Source organism: Panthera pardus, unplaced genomic scaffold, assembly GCF_024362965.1.
Source record: "Panthera pardus isolate Hobbes unplaced genomic scaffold, ASM2436296v1 HiC_scaffold_2, whole genome shotgun sequence".
In the NCBI taxonomy this organism is placed as follows: Eukaryota; Metazoa; Chordata; class Mammalia; order Carnivora; family Felidae; genus Panthera; species Panthera pardus.
Window position 1 is genome coordinate 73,661,862 of NW_026526765.1, and position 17,773 is coordinate 73,679,634.

General features: G+C 34.6%; 1 pseudogene; it reads right to left on the minus strand.

Moving 5' to 3' along the window:
- Positions 1–2,424: 2,424 nt before the first annotated feature.
- Positions 2,425–17,773, minus strand: part of LOC109267413 (40S ribosomal protein SA-like) — a 30,162-nt pseudogene continuing 14,813 nt past the window's right edge.

Below are 17,773 nucleotides of genomic sequence, written 5' to 3' on the forward strand. Positions count from 1 at the left end.
TTCCTGTCTCACATTTCACCCATTTTGAATTTATTTTGGTATATGGTTCAAGAAAGTGGTCCAGGTTCATTCTTGTGCATGTCGCTGTCCAGTTCTCCCAGCACCACTTGCTGAAGAGACTCTCTCTTCTCCATTGGATACTCTTTCCTACTTAGTCAAAGATTAGTTGGCCACATATTTGTGGGTCCATTTCTCAGTTCTCTATTCTGTTACCATGATCCAGGTGTCTGTTTTTGTCCCAGTACCATACTGTCTTGATGATTACAGCTTTGTAATACAGCTTGACGTCCAGAATTGTGATGCCTCCAGCACTGGTTCTCTTTTTCAGTGTTACTTTGGCTATTTGGGGTCTTTTCTGGTTCCATACAATTTTAGGATTGTTTGTTCTAGCTCTGTGAAGAATGCTGGTGTTATTTTTATAGGGATTGCATTGAATGTGTAGATTGCTTTGGGTAGTATAGACATTTTAACATTTGTTCTTCCAATACATGATCATAGAATGTTTTTCCAGTTCTTTCTGTCTTCTTCAATTTCTTTCATAAGCTTAGATCTCTTACCTCTTTGGTTAAGTCTATCCCCACACATCGTATGGTGTTTGATGCAATTTTGGATGGGATTGATTCCTTCGTATCTCTGCTGCTTCATTAACGGTCTATAGAAATGCAACCAATTTCTGTATGTTGATTTTATATCCTGTGACTTTGATGAATTAATGTATCAGGTCTAGAAATTTTTTTGTTGGAATCTTTCAGATTTTCCACATAGAGTATTATATCATGCAAAGAGTAAAACAACAAAACTAAAAGAATGGGAAAAGTTATTTGCAAATTATATATCGGATAAAGTGTTAGACTCCAAAATGTATAAAGAACTTATCAAACTCAACACTCAAAAAATAAAAAATCCAGTGAAGAAATAGGCAAAAGACATGAATAGACACTTTACCAAAGAAGACATCCACATGCATAACGGGCACATGACTCATCACTCATTATTAGGGAAATACAAATTAAAGTCACAATGAGATATCACCTCACACTTGTCAAAATGGTAAAATTAAGAATTCAGGAAACAACAGATGTTGGCAAGGATGTGGAGAAAGGGGAACACTTTTCACAGCTGGTGGTAATGCAAACTGGTTTAGCCACTCTGGAAAACAGTATGGAGGTTATTCAAAAAAATTAAAAATAAAATTATCCTATGATCCAGCAATTACACTACTTGGTATTTATCCAAAGGATACAAAAATGCTAATTCAAAGGGGCACATGTCCCCCATTGTTTACAGCAGTGCTAGCAACAATAGCCAAAATATGGAAAGAGGCCAAATTCCTCTACCGATGAATAGATAAAGAAGATGTGGTGTATATATATTATATTATATATATAACATATATAATACTACATATATTGCAACAATGTGGATGGAACTAGAATGTATTATGCTAAGCAAAATAAGTCAGAGAAAGATAAGTATATGATTTCATTCATATGTGGAATTTAAGAAACACAACAGATGAACATAGGGGAAGGGAAGGAAAAATAATATAAAAACAGAGAGGGAGGCAAACTATAAGAGACTCTTAAATACAGAGAACAAATTGAGTGTTGCTGGAGGGGATTTAGGTGGGGAGATAGGTTAAATGGGTGTTGGCATTAAGGAGGGCACTTGATGGGAGGAGCACTCAGTGTTATATGTAAGTGATGAATCACTGGGCTCTACTCCAGAAACCAATACTACACCGTATGTTAACTAAATTGCAGTAAATTAGATAAAGTAAAAAAAAAAAAGTTGGCCAATGTAAGCAGAAATAAGGAAATCTTTTGAAATAACCAAAAAGAAATGCCAGAGATCAAAAACTGTAACAGAAATGAAGAATGCCTATGACAAAGTTATTAGTTGACTAGATTTGGCTGGGGAAGTAATCTCTGAGCTAGGGGACATGTCAATCAATAGAAACCTCCACTATGGAAAAGCAAAAAGAACAAGACTGAAAGAAAAAAAAAAAAAAAAAGGCAGAACAGAACAGAATATCCAAGGACTGTGGGACAACTACAAAAGCTGTAACATACACATAATAAGAAAACTAAAAGGAAAAGAGAAGGGAACAGAAGAAATATTTTAAAAAATATTGACTGAGAATTTATCCAAATTAATGTCAGAGACCAAATCATAGATCCAAGAAGCTCAGAGAATACCAAATGGAATATATGCAAACAAAACAAAACAAAACAAAAACCCCACTATGTTGGCATATCATTATCAAATACAGAAATAAAAAAATAAACAAAAATTCCTGAGGAAGCCAGAGAGCAGAAAACATCTTACCTGTAGAGAAGCAGAAATAAGAATTGCATCTGACCTTTTTTTTTTTTTTCCAGAAACTGTTTATTTTCCATCTGTTTGCCTCTGTAGAAGAGCAGCTTAAGACCACTTAGTGGTTGTTCCTACCCAATCAGTGGCCTAAGTAGAGCGAGCTGCAGACGAGTCTTCAATGGCAGGCTGAGTGCTCCAATATTCAGTAGGGAACTGCTGAAAGGCACAGAGGGCACCTGCACACCTTCAGACCAGTCTGCGACTTCAGGTTGAGTAGCGATTAGCTCAGGAGCTGGAGCAGTCCATTCACCCTGAAATTCCTCCTTGGTCACGGCCTTTTCAGCAGCAGTCTGCTCTTCCTTTTCAATCCCTTCAGGATCTCTGTAGAGAGATTAGGCATGACTTCCCCTGGGTGTTCACAGGAAATGGTGCCACATATGCGCAGAACTTCCCAGGCCAGCATCCACCACATTAGACCCACTGCGTGAGCAACTGTGTTGTTGAAAGGATGGCAATGTCCACACAGTGCAGAGGAGAGTCTGTATTACACAGAGCAATGGTAGGCAGGTTTATATAAGACATCAGGCTGGTGGTCAGCCCTGAGATCAGTAACCACCAGAAGCCTTGGCTCCCAGAAGGATACCTGGATCTGGTTAGTGAAGATGCCAGGAGTGAAGTGGTCAGCAATAGTGGTGGTTCCAGTAGCAGGAGCAAACTTGGGCACGGCTCGCTGGCCAGTATTCCTGGATGATAAGACATTGACATCAGCTGAGTTTTCTTTTTTTTTTTTCTTTTTTTTTCTTATAAGGATTTTATTTACAACCATTTTGTTCCTTCTTGTTCAAGATCATCCTGAAACAGTATTTTCTTTTTTTTTTTTAATATATGAAATTTATTGTCAAATTGGTTTCCATACAACACCCAGTGCTCATCCCAAAAGGTGCCCTCCTCAATACCCATCACCCACCCTCCCCTCCCTCCCACCACCCATCAACCCTCAGTTTGTTCTCAGTTTTTAACAGTCTCTTATGCTTTGGCTCTCTCCCACTCTAACCTCTTTTTTTTTTTCTTCCCCTCCCCCATGGGTTTCTGTTAAGTTTCTCAGGATCCACATAAGAGTGAAACCATATGGTATCTGTCTTTCTCTGTCAGCTGAGTTTTCAATGGCAACAATGGCACGAGCTACCAACTGAAGCTTCTCCCAGCTTCTCTTCAGATTTCTGATAGAGATACCATCACTTTTCCTTCTGTAGATGTACTGTTTTATTTAGAGGTCAAGTGGGTTCCTGCTACAAGAAATTTGAGGACATCCTCCTCCTTCATTTGCTGGACATCAAGGGCTTCAGACACTGTGAAAATTTCCCTTTAAGTTATGATGAAAATGCAAAACAACTGTATGGACCCCCCGACTGGAAAAGCAAGAACTGCATATGACTTCTTAAACCCTGTACAGGCCAGAAGAGAATGGGGTGAAAATATTTAAAGAGTAGACATAAAAAAACCAACAAGCTGGAATTCTGTACCCTGAATAATTATCCTTCAAAAATGAAGGAGAAATAGACTTTTTCAAACAAAAACTGAGGGAATCTCCTGCCAGTAGATAGTGTTGGGAGACATGTTAGAAATTTTTTAGAGAGAAGATAAATAATATAGGTCAGAAACTCAGATTAAGAGGAAGACTACTGAAGAAAGAATACCGAAGGTAAAATAAAAACTTTTTTTTAAATTTTTAATTGCTCTAACAGATAAGCTTGTTCAAAACAATAATAGCAACAATGTATTCAATTATGTAATCTTTTGTATATATCTTATGTGTGTGTGTATATATATATATATATATACATATATATATATATATATATGCTTATGTATGGTTACTTGTAAGTGAGATAACTGAGCAAGTGGGAAGGTTAAATCAGGATTATTTGCTTGGTATAAGGTACTCACACTACCTATGAAGGTATTTTGTTTAGCTAAAGGAAAACAAACAAAAAGATCATGACCAGAGTTTGAAAACTTCATGAGTTGGTAATCCCCTTTGAGAGAGAGTTTAGAAGATGGAATGAAGTGGAGAATTTATACTCCACTAGTTAAAAATAACATTATAGGGGTGCCTGTGTGGCTCAGTTGGTTAAGCATATAGGGCACTGGCAAATATCTGAGATTAAAGTAAGAACACAGATATGGTTGGAGTAGGACCCTGAGATCTGGGATAAGAAGAATATCTGCATTGACATTTGGTACAATTTTCTGGCCTATAGTATTGAACACAGAAAAAATGGATGAATAAAAAAAATGTATCTGGAATTATAGAACCTTTAAGCCCATGGAGCTGAATCTAATATTCTTAAAGTGTATTGTAGAAAAATTAGATCAAATGCACGTCGATGTCATACCTGGAATCACACTACCATAATTATAAAATAGAGATTAGTGATCAATTTAGATTTTATTGATTCTGTGTTTTAAAATAGTCTTCCACTCAAGATGCTGAAAGTTAATCTTCATAGGGTTTATTGAAATTATTACTACAATGTCCTTGTAAGAGCCCTGCTCTGTGTAGAAATTCTAGAGTGATACATATTGAGAGACATTTGTTTTGACTATTAAAACTCTGTGTGACACATGCAGGAGTACTCACATGCACGAGTACACTAAATGACCTGGGATTTGAATGGAGTACAGGGCATGGAGCAGTTATGCTCCCCAGAGCCAATCACCTCTCTTGACTCTGAACTTTGCCAGATGACCTCTACTTTGGAAATGACGCAAAGTGCTCACTGAGACTGTATGCCAAAATCACTGCCATTGGTCAATGAATGGCTGCTCTCTCCAGGATACATAATGTTAGTCATGTTGCTTCTATGGGATCATTCAGGAAGGCATTCATATTGTGGAGAAATTCAAACTTGTAAGTTCACTTAAATTAGTTCTATTATATCAGGCCTCATGTACTTAAAATTTAAGAAAAATGACTTTATAACCTACATTAAGAGAAAATTACATCGTGAGGAGAAAGTGGATTTTGTTTAGCTTTTTACAATTTAGAATTGCAGACTATCTTATCATAATTTGCAGTATATTTCCTCTCACTTCTTCACTTTCCTTATGTAGCTACAGCTTAAACAATGGATTTTATTTTGAGGAATAAAAGTAATAAAATTGGAAATATTGGCTCACCTGGGTAACCTTATAACTGCTATAGGCCAAAGTATTGTGGTTGTCAATTTTAAATAATACTATGATTTTTTAAAAATGTTTGTTTATTTTTGCAAGTGTGAGCTTGAGCGGGGGAGGGGCAGGGAGCAGGACGGATGAGGATCCAAAACAGACTCCCGGCTGATGTGGGGCTTAAGCTCACGAAATGTGAAACTCTTGAACCATGAACTCACTAGCCATGTGATTATGACCTGAGCCAAAGTCAGATGCTCAACTGACTGGGCCACCTAGGTGCCCCAACTGATGCTATGATTTAACCCCTTAGGATAGGCAGTGTTAGAAAGAGTATCAGTCATCTGGGTTTGCTTTCTACCTCCACCACTTAAAATATCTGTGACTTTAAATAACTGCTTTGTAATCTCTGATTAGCAAGTATTTTTCTTTAAAACATCTATAAGAATGTCTACTTCCCATAAATTCTGTCAGCGTTTATTAAGATAATTATGTAAAAATACTCCTTTGCTTATAGTGGTGCTAAATGAATATGGCATATATACACAAATATTTTCTGCCTCGCTTTTCATGTAATGGGGCAGAGATCTATATAACTGGACATTCTAAGTTTATTGATTCTTAAATGAAACTATATGTAACCATAAAGGACAATCTATAAATAATATACAATTTATATGTATGATTTATCAGTGTGTTTTATATATGTATATACATGTAATGCATATAATACATAATATATGTGTGTGTTGTATATATAGGCATGTGTGTACATTTTGCAAGATGAATCATTAGAAGAAGGATTGTTTTGTTCCATGAATGATTTGGGGATCATTGAATATCTATATACAAAAAAAAGTATTTTATATACACTTCACAGCATATACAAAAATAAACTCAAAATGTTTTGTAATTCCAAACATTTTACAAAATGTTTTGTAAAATTTCTAGAAGAAAACATAGGAGAAGACCTTTGTAATCTATTAACTGACATCAATTCTGCAACACCAAAAGCACAGTCCATAAAAAAAGAAGTTGACAAATTTGTTTTCATCAAAATTAAAATGTATGTTGTTCAAAAACAAAACAAAACAAAACAAAACAACAACAACAACAAAACCACCAAGGGAATGGAAAGACAAAACAGGGATTGGGAGAAAATATTTGTAAATTGTGTATATCCAAAATATCTCAAGTCTACTCAAAACTTAATAAGAAAACAACAACAAAAAATTAAAATTGGAAAAATACTTTAACATTTTATCAAATAACATATATAGATAAGAAATAAGCATGTGAAAAGATGCTACAGATCCTCAGTCATTTGGGAAGTACAAATTAAAACAATGAGAGAATACTATATATCTATTAGAATGGATACATTTAAACCATATCAAGTGCTGGAAAAGATATGAAGCAAGTCTTTTACATTTCTGGAAGGAATTCACAGTGGTAGACCACTTAGAAAAAATGTCAACTGCCTTAAAAAAATGAACTGTACACCTACCATGAACTATTTAGTCAAGAAAACTGAATGCATATAGAAATATTCATATAAATACTTCAAAGAACAAATACAACCTAACACCCAAAAAACTACACCAATTTAAAAATGGGCAGAAGACATGAACAGACATTTCTCCAAAGAAGACTTACAGATATCCAAAAGACACATGAAAAGATGCTCAACAAATAAAAACTACAATGATAAGAGCACCTTGCACCTGTCAGTATGGCTAAAATCCACAACACAAGACATTAGACATCTTAGTGAAGATACAGTAAAAAAGAAACCTCTCTCTTGCATTGTTGGTGGAAATGCAAACTGGTGCAGCCACTGTGGAAAACAGTATGAAAAACATTCTTCAAATAGTTAAAAACAGAACCACCTTATGATCCAACAATTGCACTACTAGATATTTACCCAAAAAATACAAAATTCAAAGGGATACACACACCCCTATGTTTATAGCAGCATTATTTACAATAGCCAAGATATGGAAGCAGCCCAAGTGTCTACTGACAAATGAATAAAGAAGACACACACACACACGTGCACACACACACACACACACACACACATAATGGGGTATTATTCAGCCATAAAAAATGATTTCTTGTCATTTGCAACAACATTGATGGAGCTAGAGAGTATAATGCTAAGCAAAATAAGTCAACTAGAGAAAAACAAATACCATATGATCTCATTCATATGTAGAATTTTAGAAACAAAACAAACAAGCAAAGAGAGACAGAGAGAGAGAGAAAGAGAGAGATAAACCCAAAAAACAGACGATTAGCTCTAGAACAAACTGATGGTTACCAGAAGAGGGGGTGGGTCAGAAGGTGAGTTAAATAGGTGATGGGGACTAAAGAGTACCATTATCATGTAGGAAAAAAATAATAAAATAAAAACAAGTAAATAAAGTATAAACTGACTATAAAAAAAGAAAATAAAATATTACCTAGAAATCAGGAAATAAACCTCGGTATATTCTGTTAGTTATTACTAGTTATATTGCAATGGATAATGCTTTGGTGTAACCAAATATTGCTTCATTAAGAGTGCATTTCTACTCTACAAACATTTGAATTCTCTTGTTTCTTCAAGCTTTATACCTCTCAAAACACCTCAACTATACAAATCTATGAGTGGTTGCTTTGGTACAACATCTTAATGTTGTGTTTAGCTATGAAGAGTTCAAATATAGATTTAAAATGAGTTATAAATATGACTTGGTTCATTTCATTGTTGTGTTAATAATTTGGGTGTTCTTAACAGTATATATGTATATTAAAGATTATAAAAGTCCAAATATTTCTTTTTAAAAAAATTTTTTTTAACATTTATTTATTTTTTTGAGACAGAGAGAGACAAAGCATGAAGGGGGGAGGGTCAGAGAGAGGGAGATACAGAATCTGAAACAGGCTCCAGGCTCTGAGCTGTCAGCACAGAGCCCGACGCGGGGCTCGAACTCACGGACCACGAGATCATGACCTGAGCCGAAGTCAGCGGCTTAACCGACTGAGCCAGCCAGGCGCCCGCAAATATTTCATAATATCATTGGAGAATGTAAATTTCTCCGTTACCTAACAAGATGGGTTATATAATACAACTTACTTTTGGGATAAATGCATGTTTTTAACCTCACCAGAAAAACACAAATCTGTATGTGGCTTTTATGAGTTACATGGAATGTACAGAAAACGTATCCCCCCCTTTTTTATGCTTCCTTTATAAAGTGACATAATGACTTAATTTGAGGATTTGAAAGGTACCTCCACCCCTCTCTTTAAGAAAATGAGTGAGTGATGGAATTAGAAGCTAATTGGAAAGGCTGTGCAGAAGTCAGAACCTGGTCTTTGTATTTCTGAGGTATGCATTCCAAAGAGGTAGCTTATCCCTCAACTAAGAAAGTGAACAGTCTCGACCACTGCAGGTAAGAAGTTTAAAGTGAAAGAAAAATGTCTGGAACTGGACTCATGCATATAACAAAATCTGAACCCAAAAGAAAGCCAATTGCATAGTTTGACAGTGACCCTGGAGGAGGCAAATACAATTAATTGGGAAAAGGATTAGTTTGAAGAGACCCCCTCAAGTGGAGCTTGCCAGAAAGGATCTATCTCAGTAGCACATTTGAAGAACAGCCATCAAGTCAGGTGGATTATCAGTGCCCCTGTGCTAATCCCCAGTCAGAACATGACATAGTTCATCTGCATTTTTTAGAAGCTGATTTCCAATTAAAAGCTGATTTGTAAAAACAATGCCTTGTGTACTCTTAAGCCCAAAATACCCTGAGAAACCAATAGTAAAAAAAAAAAAAAACAAACGCAAAAACAAAATACAAGGAATATTAGCTACAAGTTACTTTCACCAGCAGAAGGAGCTTATGTACCAATACTATGGGGATGGTCTAAAGCAAATTAATGCAGGCTCAGCTATAAAAAGAGCAGACGGAGCCCTCTGTTAAATAAAATTTAAATTCCAAAGATAACATTTCATAAGAAGGAGAAAGCAATGAAAGCATTCTTAAGCTAAAAATAAGATTTTTCATTTGTTTGAAGAAGAAAAAGAAATTCACAGTGGTTTAGTTTACCAAGAAATAGAATTATTAACCTTAGTCTTCTGCTTTTGAGATTGTCATTAATGCAATGAAGACATTACATTACCTTCCTTCGAAGGTACATAAATGGAAATCACATTTTGAATCCATCAAAAAGATATAAGGTTAATTGTACTTTGGGCTTCGCTTTTCACTTATAATATTTATTTAACAATTAAATGTACCAGACATTGTGTTAGATTTCATGAATTCATGAGTTAATAAGAGCTAGCCGTTCTCAATAAACTTATCTTAGAGGTTTAGGTGGGTGAAGGAAAGAACACTAACAAAATAATTAGCAGTAGGTACTGAAGAGATGTATCTGTAACTGTTAATATCATTTTAACTTTTTAGAATGAGAAGTTTTAAAATCATAGAATATGTGTTGCTTATGATATGGGTAATAAAATTTTATAATCCAATTTTTTTAAGTCATCTGTGTAATTTCCTTCTGATTCTTGATCCTATCAACTATACTCATCTTTTGTGAATAGCCTTTTGTGAAATACTAGGACCAGTCATGTCACTAGTCAAGGTCAGTGTAAGGAATATTAGATATATGACTGTATGACAAACCTTAATACAAGCACTAGTGATTTTTAAAGGTATTAATTTCTCAAATAATTATTTAGTGTTATGAATTGAACAGCATTATTATTATAGGGATATAATAGTGAGAGAGTTGTTAAGTCCTTCCAATGGAAACTGATACTTTCCTGAAGAAGACACATAATAAATAAATGAATATACAAACAGGTAAACGGATACTATTATATGATACAGTAACAAATTATGTGAGGCAAAGTTAAGCTTTTGCTTAAAAGTCAAAATTAAAAGTAAGAAGTAAAGACTGATGGGAAGGAGGGGTATTGTGGATAGGTGGCAAAAAAACAAAAAACAAAAAACCAATCTGAGAAGTCTTCATTAAACAGAGAATTGGAGTGAGGAAGATACTGAGTCGAAGAATATCAAAAGCATCTAATTTGAACTGTCAGCCCAGAGCCTGACTCGGAGGCTTGAAATCATGAACCACAAGATAATAAATGACCTGAGCTGAAGTTGGATGCCTGACGGACTGAGCCACCCAGGCGCCCTGATAATTTGACTTTAAATTCACAAAAACAATTATGGTTCACTACATTTAAACTTGACTCATTAGACTCTAGGAATTACCTAAGTGCTTGAGAGAGTTCATTTGGTTATTCAGACAATTTAAGGACTTAAAAAGAACATGAATTATTAAAATTATAAATGCCGGTATCATTTAAACATGTTAAGTGACAAAATTATAAGTCTTTTCAATAGTGATGATTAAATTGTACTAGTTTATGAGATATCATATATGCTCAATCTGTTTTTTTTTTCCATATATTAAGTCAACAAATTAAATTAGCAATTTAAAAAATCAAATTGCTCCAAATGAGGTGGTTTTTTTGGTTTACAAAGATCACCACAAGTATACCATAGAACTTTGAGAATACATATTACTTTCTCAAGAAATATTTATTAAATAATCAATGAATAATTGGCTTTTCAGTACTTTTAGGATAATTTCCTTTATTAACCACTTTTTAGAATCATCTATGATATTTGTTAAACAATAAAGACTTGCAGAGTCTCCCCCACTTATAACTACTGATTGAGTAGGTATTGGTGTAGTCTAGAAATCTGTTTTTCACTAATGTCTCTTTTGACTCTCAGCAATAGGCAAAGTTGTACTACACTGCCCTAAAGCACATTTCTAATTTGCTTCCTATCCAGTCTAGGCAGTTTTTTGACTAAGTCCCATGTCTGATGCCATCAACCTTTCTGATACAAACTTTCTCTGCGTGGATGTGTATCAGTGCAACTTATGGCTCCTCTTTACTAGCTGGGATGCCTACCTGCCTCCAGATCACATCTATCCTGGGCTAAGAATCCTGGATAATGTGTTCTGATCCATCAGCAAGCTGCTTACTAATCTCATTTCATAATAATTCTTTTCACTTTATGACAGCCTGTTCATGTCAGAAATAGGCATGAAAATAGCAAATTTGGATGGCAACTCACAGTAGAGCTTGACTACTTTTATGTTCCTTTCAGAAAAGCAACTCAGTTATTATGAATGTTTATTTGAATATGTTAAGATTACACTAAGGTTCTTGAGTGACACTTTTCTTTCTTCCTTTCTTTTTTGACATTATCCTAAAAATGACTCAGTTTTTGCTATTTGTAATAAAATCAAATATGTTATTCAATTGCAAATGCAGAAAATAACCTTCCAGTTTGATCTATTCCTAGGATGTACTATTTGAACATTAATAATTCCTTTTATAATTCATGGATCCTTAGCTTGCTAAGAAATGATACTCTTTCCTGTGTAAAATCACGGTAAACATGCTCATTCAATAACTACCAACCATAGAGTTTACTCAGACAATGGAAGATTGGTTCTTAAAGTTATTGAAATCTATGCCATTTTCTACTGTCACTTTATATTCAAAATACTTCATCTGAATAAGAACTGTGATTATTGAGGACTGTCTCTTACATCCTATTGTCTGCCAGCAGAATTACTTGGGCTGAGTTGAATTTTTTCAGTCTACTGCATTTTTTCTAAAAAAAAATAATGCAGAAACCTGTCATCTAAGTAAGGTACATGCGTTATCTAGTTCCCATTGGATAAAAAAGAAAAAAAACAAAAACAAAAACATTGCTACCCATGCAATCTTACAATGACAAAAACGTGGCAGCATACTATGTTACAAATCACCCTAAATTAAATTCACTCATATTTATCCTTATTTTCACTTTCTTTTTTTGTAAATTGAAAGCACAATTCAGTCTTTCTCATACTAAAAATAAGAATACCTTTTGTTAGTCATGTCATTTCTTAATTGCAGACAGAGAGATCAAGAAAGTGGTGTTTTGCAGGATCACTGTAGCTGCAAATTTGTAGCACAGTAATTGCCCAGCATGTGCTAACAAACTGTTCAGCTCATCCAGGCACACTCAGTCAAAGAGTGCAAGCAGGTAAAGAGAAGAAAGATAATCAATGGTAATCATTTCTGTATTTTTTCACTTCCCTTCAAATGCCATTGTCATCTCATTTATGTGAGAAAAACAAAAAGCAATTTAGAAAGTTACCAAAATTAAAAGGAGAAAAGTGCAATTTAGAGACAGGAAATATCCATGTGAATTGAAAGAAGGCTGGGTTCCTTCAACATTGAATGAGTACACTTTTGCAACAAAAAAAGGATAATAGTACGTTGTTGTTCTAGTGATAATAGCCATCATGAGGAAAATCCAGAAGTATTGCATGATGAACTGAATTATGCTGTGCATATCAACAGGAGATAAGTAGATAAATGAATTACTGATTATAGTGACATACAGTGTGGTCCACAGTATTTTAGATTTTGAACATAATCAATGAAAAATGAGTACCCCAGTACTCTAAATGTATAGTTAACTGTCAATAGTTCCTATACAAACATGGCTGATCATGATATTCATTAACTACCTGGTATACTTTTCTAGTGTGCAGATTTGTAGTGACCATTGTTATGGCAAGAAAAAAACGAGCTCTTAGTCTTTATCATTCCATATCTTTCCATATTCATTTGCATATATGTATATTTTCAGGCCTAGCCTCAATCTGAATAAAGACATGCATTTAAAGTGATTTAAAATTGACATTTCAATCAAAATGCCTGAAACATGTTCAGATTACAAAATTTGATTTTGTGATATATCACCTAGGCATAATAAGAAACTCAAATAGATGCACTAATATACTTCGATTTCAATACTTGGATGTCTTTCCTTGTTTGAGGTTAAATAAGTTTTAAGTAAGTGTCTGATTTAAAATATTTGCAGAAAGTATGATTATTCAGATTTTTCTTTCTTTGGTTCAGGGTTTTCTTGCTCATAATTCATGATGAATATCAAATCTTATATTTACATTTGGTGGGAGATTATCAAGTCACGTTTTACACCTACTAATGTTTACTTTATGGTGATAAGCTTAGAATCACTCTGCTGTTATGATAGTTCTTATTCCTAATTTCGGGTTTAATGGCAGGAGGAATGGGGGTAAAGAGCAACACATCTAAAGAAAATGACCCAATTTTTTCCCGTTTTTTAAAAATATTTTTAAATTTAAATCCAAGTTAGTTAACAAACACTGTAATAATGACCTCAGGAATAGAATTTAATGATTCATCACTTACATTTAACACCCAGTGCTCATCCCAACAAGAGTCCTCTTCAATGCCCCTCTCCCATTTAGCCCATCCCCCAACTCAACACCCTGCCAGCAACCCTCAGTTTGTTCTATATATTTAAGAGTCTTTAATGGTTTGTCTCCCTCTCTGTTTTTTATCTTCTTTTTCCTTCCCTTCCCTTCCCTTCATCTGTTCTGTTTCTTAAATTCCCCATTATGAGTGAAATCATATGACATTTGTCTTTCTCTGATTTATTTCGCTTAGCATAATACACTCTAGTTCCATGCACATTGTTGCAAATGGCAAGATTTCATTCTTTTTGATCACCAAGTAATATTCCAGTGTGTGTGTGTGTGTGTGTGTGTGTGTACACATCTTTTTTATAAATTCATCTGTCTATGGACATTTGGGCTCTTTCAATACTTTGGCTATTTTCAATAGTGCTGCTATAAACATTGGGGTGCATGTGCCCCTTTGAATCAGCACTCCTGTATTCTTTAGATAAATACCTACTAGTGCAATTGCTGGGTTGTAGGGTAGTTCTATTTTTAATTTTCTGAGGAATCTCCATACTGTTTTCCAGAGTTGCTGTACCACTTTGCATTCCCATCGACGGTATAAAAGGGTTCCTCTTTCTCCACATCTTTCCCAAAATCTGTTGTTTCCTGAGTTGTAGTTTTAGCAATTCTGACAGATGTGAGGTGGTATCTCATTGTGGTTTTGGTATGGATTTCCCTGATGATGAGTGATGTTAAGCATTTTTTCATGTGTCTGCTAGGCATCTGGATGTCTTCTTTGGAAAAGTGGTTATTCATGTCTTTTGCCCATTTCTTTACTGGGTTATTTGTGTTTTGGTTGTTGAGTTTGATAAATTCGTTATAGCTTTTTGATACTAACCTTTTATCCGATAAGTCATTTACAAATATCTTCTCCATTCTGTTGGATGCCTCTTAGTTTTGCTGATTGTTTCCTTCACTGTGCAGAAGCTGTTTATCTTGATGAGGTCTGAATAGTTCATTTTTTGCTTTTGTTTCCCTTGTCTCCAGAGACATATCAAATAAGAAGTTGCTGTGGCTGAGGTCAAAGAGGTTGTTGCCTGTTTTCTCCTCTAGGATTTTGATGGCTTCCTGTCTTATGTTTAGGTCTTTCATCCTTTTTGAGTTTATTTTTGTGTATGGTGTAAGAAAGTCTGACCCTGTTTTCAACTAACCTTAGGATTTACATCTCACTTGCTGCCTTTTATTTAATTTACAAAGTTATTTGCCTTCTCATACAAGCCCCATATTTAAGCCTATCAATCTGGAAAACGTCTACAAAAAGTTTTCAGATGTCCTGCTCACATATACAGTTATCACCAGGATTACTGGGTAACTAGTTTTCTAAAGTTAAAACTACTTTTTAGCAAACTTTTTCGTGATTGATTACAACTCATGAGTAATCATAATTCAGCATGTTTACCACTTAGATAATATAACCCACCATGAATCTGCAGCAAATTATGAGTCAATCAGGCAGGAATCTATTTTATATTGCTGAAATTATCACATGTGGTCTATTCTCTGTCCTTTTAGGTCAATTCTGCAGATGAGAGTTACAACTTATTTCCTTAAAGCTGTAAGAGTGCCTGTGTATCAGGCTGTCTTTAATTTTGTCCAAAACACTTGTATCATTTCTGTATATGCCCCCCTCCTATTGAAGTGAAATATAAGTCTTTACCTTTATAACTATCTCTTTCTGTTTCTAGCATCTTGCACTTTTAAGCTCTGGATTCTGTGGTGACAAGACTTATTTTTATTTTTAATAAAAGCTTTATTCCAGAATAGTTTTAGATTTACAGAAAAGTTAAAATAGTAGCATGCCCCACATGTACCCACAAGTGCCATATCCATCAAGCCCAGATTTTCCTATTATTAACATCTTACATTACTACGATATGTTTGTCACAATTAATAAATGTTGAAACATTATCAACAAAAGTTCATAATATTTCCAGATTTCCTTACTTTATACCTAATGTTCTTTTTTCTGTTCCAGAATCCCACCCAGGGAACATTACATTAATCTTCACGTAATCTTCATTAGGTTTCTCCTTCTGTAAAAGTTTATTAGACTTCCTTTGTTTTCAATAATCTTGAAAATTTTTTTCAGAGAGGTAAGAATAGATATTTATTCCATGAAAGAAAATATATTAAAATAGGAACAGAGAACTAGAAACGCTCTGAGAAAATAGAAATATGGTATCAAACCTTTTTTAATTTTTAAATTTTATTTAAATCCAAGTTAGTTAACATATAGTACAATAATAATTTCAGGGATGGAATTTAGTGATCATCACTTACCTATAACACCAGTGCTCATCGCAACAAGTGCCCCCCTTAGTACCCATTACCCATTTAGCCCAGGCCCATATATAACACCCCTCTAGCAACCCTCAATACTAGTCAGATAATTTATAGAACAGCCCTTAATTGGAATTTATCTAATATTCTTCTTTTGATAAGGTTGTGGTTATGGGCTTTTTGGGGGAAGAACACAGAGGAGGGCATTTTCACACATCCATATCTAGGGTATATGATATCAACATTACTCATCACTGTTGCTATTAATTTTGCTCATTTGGCTAAGGTAGTATTTGTCAGGATTCTTCACTGTAAAGTCAATCTTGTTTTGCTTTTCTCATACTGTACTCTTTGGAGGGAAGTGACTATGCAGAGCTCACTTACAGTGTAAGGACTTACGCTCCATCCCCTTGAAGAATATTTGGACATAAAACATTACACTCCTAAATAATACATGAGCCAAAGGATAAACTCAAAAGAAATTAAGAAATATTTTGAACTAAATTAAAGTGGAAACACAATTTACCAAAATTTCGGGGATAAAGCAAAAGCAGTGTGTAGAGAGAGGTTTATAGTATTGAACACATATTAGAAAAAAAAATCTAAAATCAATAATCTAAGTTTTTAGATCTAAAAATATTTTTCTAAAGGACTGGAAAAAGAAGAGCAAACTAAATCCTGGAAAACAGAAGAAAAAAATAAGAATTAGAACAGAAAATAAACTAGAAAACAGGAAAAATATGCAGAAATTAATGAAACCAAAAGCTGTTTAAAAAAAATCAATAAAAGCAATAAGCCTTAGCCAGGAAACTAAGAAAAAAAAAAGAGAGAGAAAGAAAGGACACAAACTACTAACATTAGAAATGAAAGAGGAGACATCACTACAAATCCAATGAACATTAAAAGTATAATACAGGCATGTTATGAACAATTCTATATCCACAAATTTGAGAACCTAGATGAAATGAATTATCAACTCCTTGAAAGACAAAAGCTGCCACAACTCATAGGAGAAGAAATAGACAATCCTAATAGGCTTATGTAGATTAAAGAAACTGGAAGAGTTTGGGTATCATGATGATATTTTAGATACCAAAGATGCAACCCATGAAAAAAAAATAATTGATAAGCTGGACTTAATTAAAATTACAAACTTCTGGGGCATCTGGGTGACTCAGTCGGTTGAGCGTCAGACTCTTGGTTGTAGCTCAGGTCATGATCCCAGGGTCTTGGGATAGAGCCCTGTGTTGGGCTCTGTGCTGAGCCTGGAGCCTGCTTAAGATTCTCTCTCCCTCTTCCTCTGCCCCTCTCCCCATTACTTACTCTCTCACTCTTTCTCTCTCTCTCTCTGTTTCTCTCTCTCTCTCTCTCTCTCCCTCTCTCTCTCTCAAATAAACAAAACAAAATAAAACAAGAAAACCCACTTTTGCTCTGCAAAAGACCCTGACAGAGAATGAAAAGATAAGCTACAGACTGGGAGAAAATATTTGCGAAAGACATACACAATAAAAAAAAAAAGAAAATCCTGCCATCCAAAATATACAAAGAATAAGAAAACAAACAAACCAATTTAAAAATATTTCCAAAAGCTGGGGTGCCTGGGTGGCTCAGTCGGTTAAGCATCCGACTTCGGCTCAGG